The following is a 9512-nucleotide window of genomic DNA, read 5'->3' as shown; positions in this document are numbered from 1 at the left end:
GATAAGAAATATGAGCTAAGGAGCAGAAAGGCTTGAAGGAAGCCAGAGTTAGAAGGTGAAATGTTAACCAACAAGTAGGAAAAGGGGAGTGAGCAATCTTCAGAGAGGAAGAAAAGAGGGACAATGAGACATCACAAAGAAGAAAAAGAGAGACACACAGACTTTACAAAGAGGAACAAGGAAGAGACAAGCAGGCTGTATCACAATGAAGGAAAAGGAGGGACAAACAATCAGACTTTACAAAGAGAAAGAGGAAAAGATACAATCAGATTGTATCACAAAGAAGGAAAAGGAGGAACAATTAATTAGACTTTAGAAAGAGAAAGAGGAAAAGAAACAATCAGACTATTACAAAGAAGGAAAAGGAGGGACAAACAATCAGATTTTACGAAGAGGAAAAGGAAAAGAGACCGACATTACAAAGAGAAAAAGAAATGAGGGCAGGCACAATAAGCACACAAAAGATAAGAAAGAGAAGCCAGAAAGAGAAGAACCAAGGAGTGGCAACAAATGACAAAAGTAACATACATGTAAGACAAAGTACATCACACTTAGGAACAAAAGCAGAAAAGGCACAAGTCAGAAAAAGGCACATATAGACATAAAGACATTAGCAAGAGAAATATGGAAATGGGTATGACATTCTTTAAAGATTAAAAGATCACTCAATCAAGAAACAGACAGAGAATTACATGGTGGGGGGGGGAGAAGAAGCAACAGGATTGACTATCGCAGGAGGAAAATCACAAGGAACAAAATACAGTGAGAGACCTGAGACAGAGGCACAAAAAGACCAAAAAGGAAAGTGCCATTAGTAATTGCAATGAGTGACTATGTACCAATACTACTTCTTACACAACTATCAATAGTATAATAGCAATAATTAGGACCAGCAGTACAGTTGCTCCTCTGCTTACATATATATGCTTAGCTAAGAAATGTTCTTTTTATGCAGAACCAGAGCTTACGCACTCTGCCAAGCACCAGAAATGGCGAGTGGTTTGGTTTTCCTTTTACTGAGCATGTGCCAGACACTACACTAAGCACTTTCCATTCATTTCATTTATGCCTCACCGATAAACAAGTCTAATTAGAGGCTCTAGATTGCCAGAGGTCCAATAGCTAATGAGTAACAGAAAGGATTTAAACCTTGTGCTACAAATATTTAGGAGGAACTCCATGACTAGGTTGTCCCAGTGGGATGAATATTTTAACAAAGGGCCCTGATTTTTTTTTTCTCTTTAGAAAACTGGATTTTCACACCCTTCACAATTATGATGGCTATTTTAGGGTCTGGGTTTCTTCTTATACTTTTTTGTTCTTTTTTGATAGTACTGGAGCTTAAATTCCAAACCTTGAACTACTACTACCGAAGCCCTCAACCCAGGCACTTTTGCTTTTATTTTTTTATTTATTTATATATTTTTGCCAGTCCTGGGGCTTGAACTCAGGGCCGGAGTATTGTCCCTGAGCTTCTTTTGCTCAAGTCTAACACTTGAGCCACAGTGCCACTTGCAGCCTTTTCTGTTTGGGTGATACTGAGGAATGGAATCCAGGGCTTTTATTTTTTTCAGGCAGTCTCGAATTTTTGCTTGGCCTAACCTGGACTTTGGTGCTTCTAGTAAAACATTCCATGTAAGTGGAATGTCATGATAGGTTATAGTGGCATGGCAGATATATGTTCTACCATATTCAGCTTTTTTGCTGAGATGAGGTCTAACTTTTTGCTTGGACTCGCCCAGATCCTTAGTCTTCCTGATCTCTTCCTGTGGAGTTGCTGGGTTTACAGGTGTGAGCTACTGCACTAATACATTTTAGCCACACATATATTCTTTCACAATGGGACATGAGGAAGGCTCACTCCTTCAGCAGAAAGCCAAAACTATCATTTAGGCTTCTCAGTATTTAAGCTTCTACAGAATAAGATAAGTAGAGGCTCAGCCCCTGTGTAATACAACTGGTAAACAGACTGCCATGTCTTTTATTTGATAATATGAGCACCTGGTCATTGTCCCATCTTACATTTAGACCACTACACTCCATCTAACACCAATTCCAACAAACAAAGCCTCACAGGATTGAAACCTAAACAACTTACTCCATTCTGTTATTTTAAAATGGTAGTATGCCAGGCATGTTGACGTTCAGATAGGCAAGCCAGTGTCCTGTCGTGTTCACAGTTTTTGATCATGCTGAAGATTCCACTTTCTGTACTGCCTTTGAGAAGGATAATGATTCAGCAGCAGATGGAGCTAAGAAAAATGAAAGAAACCATGTAAAATGCCATCAAAGAAGTATGAAATACTGTGTTATCATGGAAGATTTAAATAAGATGGAAAAACTTTGCACAGGGCATGAAGTTTCTAGCCTCAGAGATCAATAAATACAGTTTCCTCGCTTAGCAGCACAGGAAAATAGCATTAATGAGTCACTGGAGGGGCTTTCACCTGTCCTAGCCTTAGACTTGCAGCTAAAGACTGGAGTTTTTTTTTAAATGCCAGTCCACTAGGGGGCGTTCTAAATGAATAACTGACATAAAAACAAACCTACAGATAAAAGAGTTTAAAGACCACAACAGCCAAGTTAGTGTTCCTTAAGTATCTTGGCTCAGGACTGCCAAAATACAGGCAGAGTTAATATTTCCAAATCCCTAATGTTGCTCTTTGAGATAAAGAAGGGGACCTTTTGGGAGGTAGTTGTTTACCAATAGAAAAATCTACAAGGGATACTGGCTCTAGGTGAGTCTAACAAGTTGTTAGTCATTTTATCTCAAAACCCATGGGTCTTTCTAATCAGTGAAAACATTTCAAGGATTCCTATCATGAAAGCATCTCATGGTGAATACCAAACTCTTCATGAAGAATACAGGACAAGGCCTATACAATTAGGATTTGGTGTACTGAATGCTGTTGGTCTCCCAGCCCTCACTTACCCATCTTTTATTGGGGGTGGGGTGGGGGAGTGGTCAGTCATGGGGCTTGAACTCAGGGCCTGGATGCTGTCTCTGAGCTCTTTTGCTCAAGCCTAACACTTGACCACTTTGAGCCACAGTGCCACTTCTGGTTATTTGAGTGGTTCATTGGAGATGAGTCTCATGGGGACTTTTCTGCCTAGGCTGGCTTTGAACCTCGATCCTCGGATCTCAGCCTCCTAAGTAGCTAGGATTATAGGCGTGAGCCATAGGTGCCCAGCTTGACTTACCCATCTTGATGTGTGTATCTGTGAGTCTTCATCTTCCTATTTGGACCCAGGAACGTACATTAGTAAAACCTGTTGACCTAGTATTGTTGCTGAGTGATAATGAGCTTTTCCCTTGGAGGATCCTCATGCCCCATCTCCACCTAGCGATCCTCAAAGGGAAGAGGTCACTAACACTGCAAAGCAACGAAGTTTTTCTAGGGAACATCTGGAAAGGAGACAGAAAAAAAAATGATTAAAAAAAATCAGTACACTGATGAAGTCTGTCACAATGAGTAACTAACTAATGGTTGAGTGACCCGTCCAGCAGGCCAGGTAATTTTGTGGGGAATCCGAGGGGGCACCTCCTGAAAGAACCAAGGGGGGCGAGAGAGGATCGAGACCAAGCGCATTAAGAAAGACAGAGCCGTTCTGAGTCGCGTCAAGGTCTGCTTTATTAAAGTGAGGCAGGGTTTATATACCCGAAGGGACAGGGGAAGGGAAGAAAATAAAAAAAACTTTGCAGAAGCAAGGGTGAGAAGTCCCGGGGTCAGGGATGGGTCATGCTTATCCTTTTGGCCCTTGTGCTCATCTTAAAGGTATCTCCTGTGATTTCTTTTATGGTTAGCCAGGCGCCGTTTGCTTAGGGCTGGAGATAAGAGAAGTTTTAAGGTTAGCCAGATGTAGTTTGTTATGGAAGTTATCTAAATGTGCACCTGGGAATTTCTGAGAATGGCTACTTGTTAATTAGGTGTTTGAAAGAGGCCAGAGCATTCTCAGGCAGGTTTCGGGTCTCCAACAGTTGAGTTCAATCAAATATTCCCTTTTCTTTGTGTGAATAGAGGGAGGGACACTTAAGAGACACTATAGAGAGCTGTATATTCTGGCTGTCAGCATAACCCTGTGAGAATTCTATGCATTTCAGCTCTATTTCTTCTCATCCCCAAGAACAATGTAGAACTGAATAATTACTAGAATTCCCAGACTATGCTTGTAGTCTTTCTTTCTTTTTTTCTTTTTCTTTCTTTTTGAAGTGATTCTGTATTCACATTTAAGACAATTCTTAACTTTTGAAGAAACAGACATCTATAATTGCTACATGGAGGAATGTTGAGGGAACATATAACCTGAGCTTTTGCAGTGTTTATGTTTTATAGACTAACAGATGGAGAATCTGAAGATTCAAGGGTCCACTTTAGAATAGGAATTTTGGCTACAAGTTCAAACAGAAAATCTGTATAGAATAAAAAGTTTCAATCTGATCAATCTTTCCTTCCTTCCTTCTTTCCTTCCTTCCTTCCTTCCTTTTCCTTCTTTCTTTCTTTCTCTCTTTTCTTTCTTGTCATGGGGCTTGAACTAAGAGCCTGGGTACTGTCCCTGTCCCTGAGCTTATGGCTTAGGGCTTAGTGCTACCTCAATGTCAGTCTCCTGAATAGTTAGGATTGACTACAGGAGTGAGCCACCAGCACCTAGTTGATGTTTCTGGCTTTCTTTTAAAAAAAATTAACTTTATTGTTATTATAGAGGTGATGTACAGAGGGATTACAATTACATGAGTCAGGTAATGAGTACATTTCCTTTCATACAGTGTCTTCCCTTCCCTCACTCTTCTAGTCCCTCCCTTCTGTCTGCACCCATGAGTTGTATAGTTCACTTTCATCTAGTGAACCCCACTGCCACACTTTTTCACCCTTTCCCCTCAAGTTCTGTATTGTAGCTTTTTTTTTTTTAATCAGTTTTTGGAACTGAGAAATTACATTAATCACACTACCTGTCTGGCTCCTGGGTTTGCCGCATTCCCTCTTTTAATTTGTATTGCCACAGTAAATAGAACAGTTTTGGCTGTTTGCACATGGTGTACTTTTTGGACAACTTGTGGAATAGAACCACCACCCCAACTAGAATATCTGGAGAAAGCCTAAAATGTTTACTAGTTCAAGACAGTAACAACTGTAGAGGGGGGTGTGGGGGGAGGGAGAAAAAACAAGTTGGAAAAGACCCCAGAATCCTGGAAATAGCTTACTTAGACCTGGGCGTTTCCTCTTTTGTCTTTACAAGAACATTTATTGTTTTTCAAATTTAGGAGGGCTAGAGTCTGGAATGAATTTGGCTGTACATGAACATGCTGCATCCTGCGGGGCTCAAATGGTCCTATTCATAAGCAAATCCTGAGAACTTAAAGCCAGTTGGCTCTTGGAAGGTGGGAACCATCTCAAGGCCTGTAAAGCAGAAAGCAACTATCTCACTAGCTAACTGGCTGTAGATGAGGAAGGAAAAATTTGTTGTTTTCCTTTATGAAATGAGGACCCAGTATGCTTGGCCTTAGACCTTACTGGAAACTAGTGTTGAGGGATAAAAATGAAATAGGCCAAATGCATTGTAGAAGGTTAAAGATTGATGAGTATATGCAAGAGGAAAATTGTGGAGCAGTTGATAAAAGCTGGTTCATATTCTGCTTTTTGTTAAAAACAACAGCAATAAAAAGGTGGGCACACTTAAAAATAACCAATGCCTCATTGAGTAGGAAGTGTGGCTGAAAAGAAACGACCTGCAGAAAACTAAAGCCCTTGAAGACAAAGATGGAAGTCTCACAAAGGTAAGTTCTCCAAACTACTTTTTTTTTTTCCAGGCAAGCTCTGCACTGAGACAGGTTGGAGCTAGGCGGAGTTGCTGTGGAACCTGTAAACAGGTGCTGGAATTTCTCAAAGCTGTGTCCTGGAAATGTCTTTGAGAAGAAATACAGGACTCAGTATGTTACTAAAAACCTAGGAAGTATAACTGAAGCAGTAGACATAGGTATTCCTTTTCTATTTTCTAGCCTGCTTGGTTTTGCCAAATGACAAAGCACTGAAGTAGGCAAGGGAAGAAAAAAGAACTCCATTAACCAATGGGTCTGACTAGATTTGTAGCTAAAAGGTCATGTTGTTGCTAAAAATATTTGGATACAAAATAGCAGAGCTATTACTAGTACCTAAAGGTGCCATTGTATTGATTGTTTTTAAGAATGGGCTCTGCTTTGACTACAGGGTTAGAGTTCAGTGGAGTAGATCTAAGCCAAATGTGCAGTTTTTTAAAGCATATGTTAGGGACCAGGCCTAGTAAATCTGAGGCTCTTAAAAGAGCACGTTTCCAGATTCCTCATTATGGATATTATAAGGATCTTTATGTTAATATCTTAAATTCTCAGGGGTAAACAGAAGATGACTCACTCAACTCTAATCCTTAGATAAGGTGCTTAGTAAAGCCAAACTATTTTATGGCATTTCACTAAGCAAAATCTCTGTATTTCTACTATTTATTTCTTTATTTATAAGCTTCAAAATCTCTTGGCAACATTCTTTCCCCTAACTTAGTTAACCTAAGAGCAGGTACTTTACAACCAAAGACAGGATTCCAGTTAGAACAAGGCAGTTCTTACACAAGTATAGTATTTCCTCTGCTCTTTCCTGATGGCCATGAGAGTAAACAAATTTATCTAATTTGAAAATTAAGAGATCCAAGCTCAAAGTTATTTATATGCCATCTAAAGTATCTAAAAAGAAATAGTCTGTTCACATTAACTGTAAACCCTTGAGAATGGGTTGAAACTCATTGCTTTTTAAAACAGTAACACCATGACTTGTAATTCACAAGGCAACACTTGCTCATTTTCTACAGTTAACTCAAGTGTGCTTATATTAGCTCTCAATAACCAACTATCTCAGAGATGAAATCATATCATTTCTACCTATCATTTCTATCTCATTTCAGTGTATCCTAGCAGAGGGCTCAGTACACATACAAATTCTGAAATTTGGCTGCTTAACAGACATATGTCCATAAATTGCAGATGTATTGCGAAGAGTCAGAGATTAAACCATTTGACTTTTCTATGGGTGGCATGTAAAATCAAGTTGAATAAGACAAAGGTGACTTAATAGCAACAAAGTAGTACTTACGGTATTCTAAAAAGCCAGAGAGTCTTAGAACTTTCTGAGGATTCTTCTTATAGCTTCTTACAGCTGGACCTGGAGCTGGGTGGATGTTTTTATATCCTTCTCAGAGGAGGAGTATTATTGTTCAGTGGTGACAAACTGCAGTTGTGATGGCTGAATCATTTGTTTCAGCAGTTTCCTATTAAATTCTCAGTGGCCATGAAACACCCTGAACACTTCAGGCTGATGGTTCTTTAGTTACTTCCAATTATGGACAAAAAGCACCTTAGCATTATGGTCTCTCATTTTATAATAAGGGACTAGTACTCCAAGCAAAGCATAACTAGTTTTCCTAGAAGTAAATCACAACAATGCCCAAACAAACACTAGTTTTCCAATACTAGTACAGCCAAAGAGACTGAGCTTATTAGTCCACTTGAGCACCTTTGGAAATACTGAAGTCAGCAAGAGTCACAGTGTTCTATCCACAGATCCACCACCTCGGTAAAATGAGACACTGGTCATCAGATATATGATCAGATAATTGTACCAGATAAATGCATCTGATACCTAGTATAAATACATTGTTTGGCATCAATAAATTAATGACCAGATGATCAGCCCATTTTGTAATCCAAATGCCAAGTGAACAGCAGCTTTTCTGGTTGCATCCTGGCAATTGGCACTGTATGATAGCAATATACAAAAGAGAAGAGTTGAGGTTTTTAACCAGGCAAATCAGCTCTGGAAGGAAGCATATAAACCAAGTACGAACCTTCCTCCCCTGGGAGACGATTGTCAGTTGATACTGTGTAAAGGAAGCCCTAAATAAAGGGGCTCCCTGAGCTTGACTTGCATTAAATATTTTGCTTGCTAAAGCAGTATTAAAGTTGGGCAGGTGCAGCAGCATCTGCAGTAATGTGGCAGTAATTGAAACTGGGATAATTAATAGATGTAGGAAGGACGAAGGCTTATCTACCTAGTTCCAGCCTGCTGCTTTGATGGTCAGCACTGCACAAACTCAACGTGGCAGGGAGATTTGGGGCTGGGGCTGAAATGTCAGACAGTATTGTGTCCATTAAGGACACTAGTGGAGCTTGGGGTACTTGGCATTAGTCAGAAGTAATGCAAAGGAAGTGGAGGGGTTGTGTCTACCAGATGGGACCAAGGAAAGTACAACTGAAGCATTCCGGCTGTACAAAGCAATGAAGCTTAGGATTGTTAAGTTTTTAAGGCCATGGGAAAGGGCCTTGCCCAGCAAAGGGGCAGGGCAAAGGAAATGAGAGCACAATCCTGGATTGTGTGCCTTCATAGTTGGTCAGAAGGGTCCAGGGGGCAGAAGGGCAGGAAGAGGACTTTGTGGAAAGCATGAGAGCATGACAACTCAGGGATTTTAGGCACCAAAGCAATGCAGAAAGACTAGAAATACAGGGCATTGTTTGATGCAGAAGTCCATGCAACACTGTAGTGTTTATATTTTATTGAGTCATGGGAAACTAGAATGGGAAGCTTGCTTAACAAGATCTAGGAGGATAAAAGACCATTGATGATTGTCATTGTGCTTATTAGTAGTCAGTCCCAAGGTAAGTTTTAAGGGACAAATAAAAGCCATTTATAATTACTACTGAACAGTCTCAGGAGAGGCTGTAGGGAGGTCTGCAGCACCTGCAGTAGTGCAGAGAAGTGTGTGGAGGACACATTATCTTTGGCATGCCTTCATTGCAAATATTCACATTACAATATAGGGGGCTTTAGTTAGACAAAGAGAGTACAGGGGTCCTGTTGAATGTCCAGTAGTCTTGATAACTGGCATTGCTTTGCATTAATTGTCCAAGAGCTGAGGTTATACATAGAGCTCCTCAGCAGCAATCACTAAGTACTGGTAGGAACATAAGGTCTTTTTCTACCAGATGGATCCAAAGGTAAGCATAATTATGTATATTAATATTCATTTACAAGAGAGGCTCATACATAGTTAACATGCCTTCAATGTGCAGGGAGTATGAGGAGATGAACTCCTCGAACTAAAGTGGGAATGGGCAGTTGCATTGGTGCATATTGAAATCTGAAAGGAGCACTGGGGTTTTGATTTAAGATGTACTTAGAGAATTGTATTTGGGCAGGTGAACTTTCCAAGTGAAAGAAGCAAGTACTTTCTGCTACTTCTAAGATCCTTTTCTAGTGCAGTTGTACACATGAACAGTCTAAAAGAAGGCCTTTGTTGATCGAAAGGGAAGGTGATGGGGTATGACCAAGAAAATTTCAATTATATATATTAATGGTCTACTAGCAGGAGTCTTGGGAGAAAAAAGTTCCCCTGCCATAGCACAAAAGAGCTACAAGGCTCTTTAAGTTAATAGGCAGTGGACCACTGACGTTACACATATTACTTGTCCACATGTAAAGATTTTAAGCACTGGA

The 9512-nt window shown here is 40.1% G+C and overlaps 1 long non-coding RNA gene across 1 annotated transcript; it reads right to left on the bottom strand.

Annotated features, from left to right (window-relative positions):
* Nucleotides 1-418: 418 nt before the first annotated feature.
* On the bottom strand, nt 419-9271 carry LOC105995235. Its single transcript, XR_001175559.1, has 4 exons — nt 7116-9271; nt 3202-3406; nt 2099-2252; nt 419-771 (listed from the first exon to the last, which is right to left on the bottom strand). It is a non-coding gene; the product is annotated as an uncharacterized LOC105995235 (long non-coding RNA).
* Between the last annotated feature and the right edge of the window lie 241 nt (nt 9272-9512).

Source organism: Dipodomys ordii, unplaced genomic scaffold, assembly GCF_000151885.1.
Source record: "Dipodomys ordii isolate 6190 unplaced genomic scaffold, Dord_2.0 Scaffold116, whole genome shotgun sequence".
In the NCBI taxonomy this organism is placed as follows: domain Eukaryota; kingdom Metazoa; phylum Chordata; class Mammalia; order Rodentia; family Heteromyidae; genus Dipodomys; species Dipodomys ordii.
Note: the sequence above shows the minus strand (reverse complement) of the source record. Positions and strands in the feature narration are given on the sequence as shown.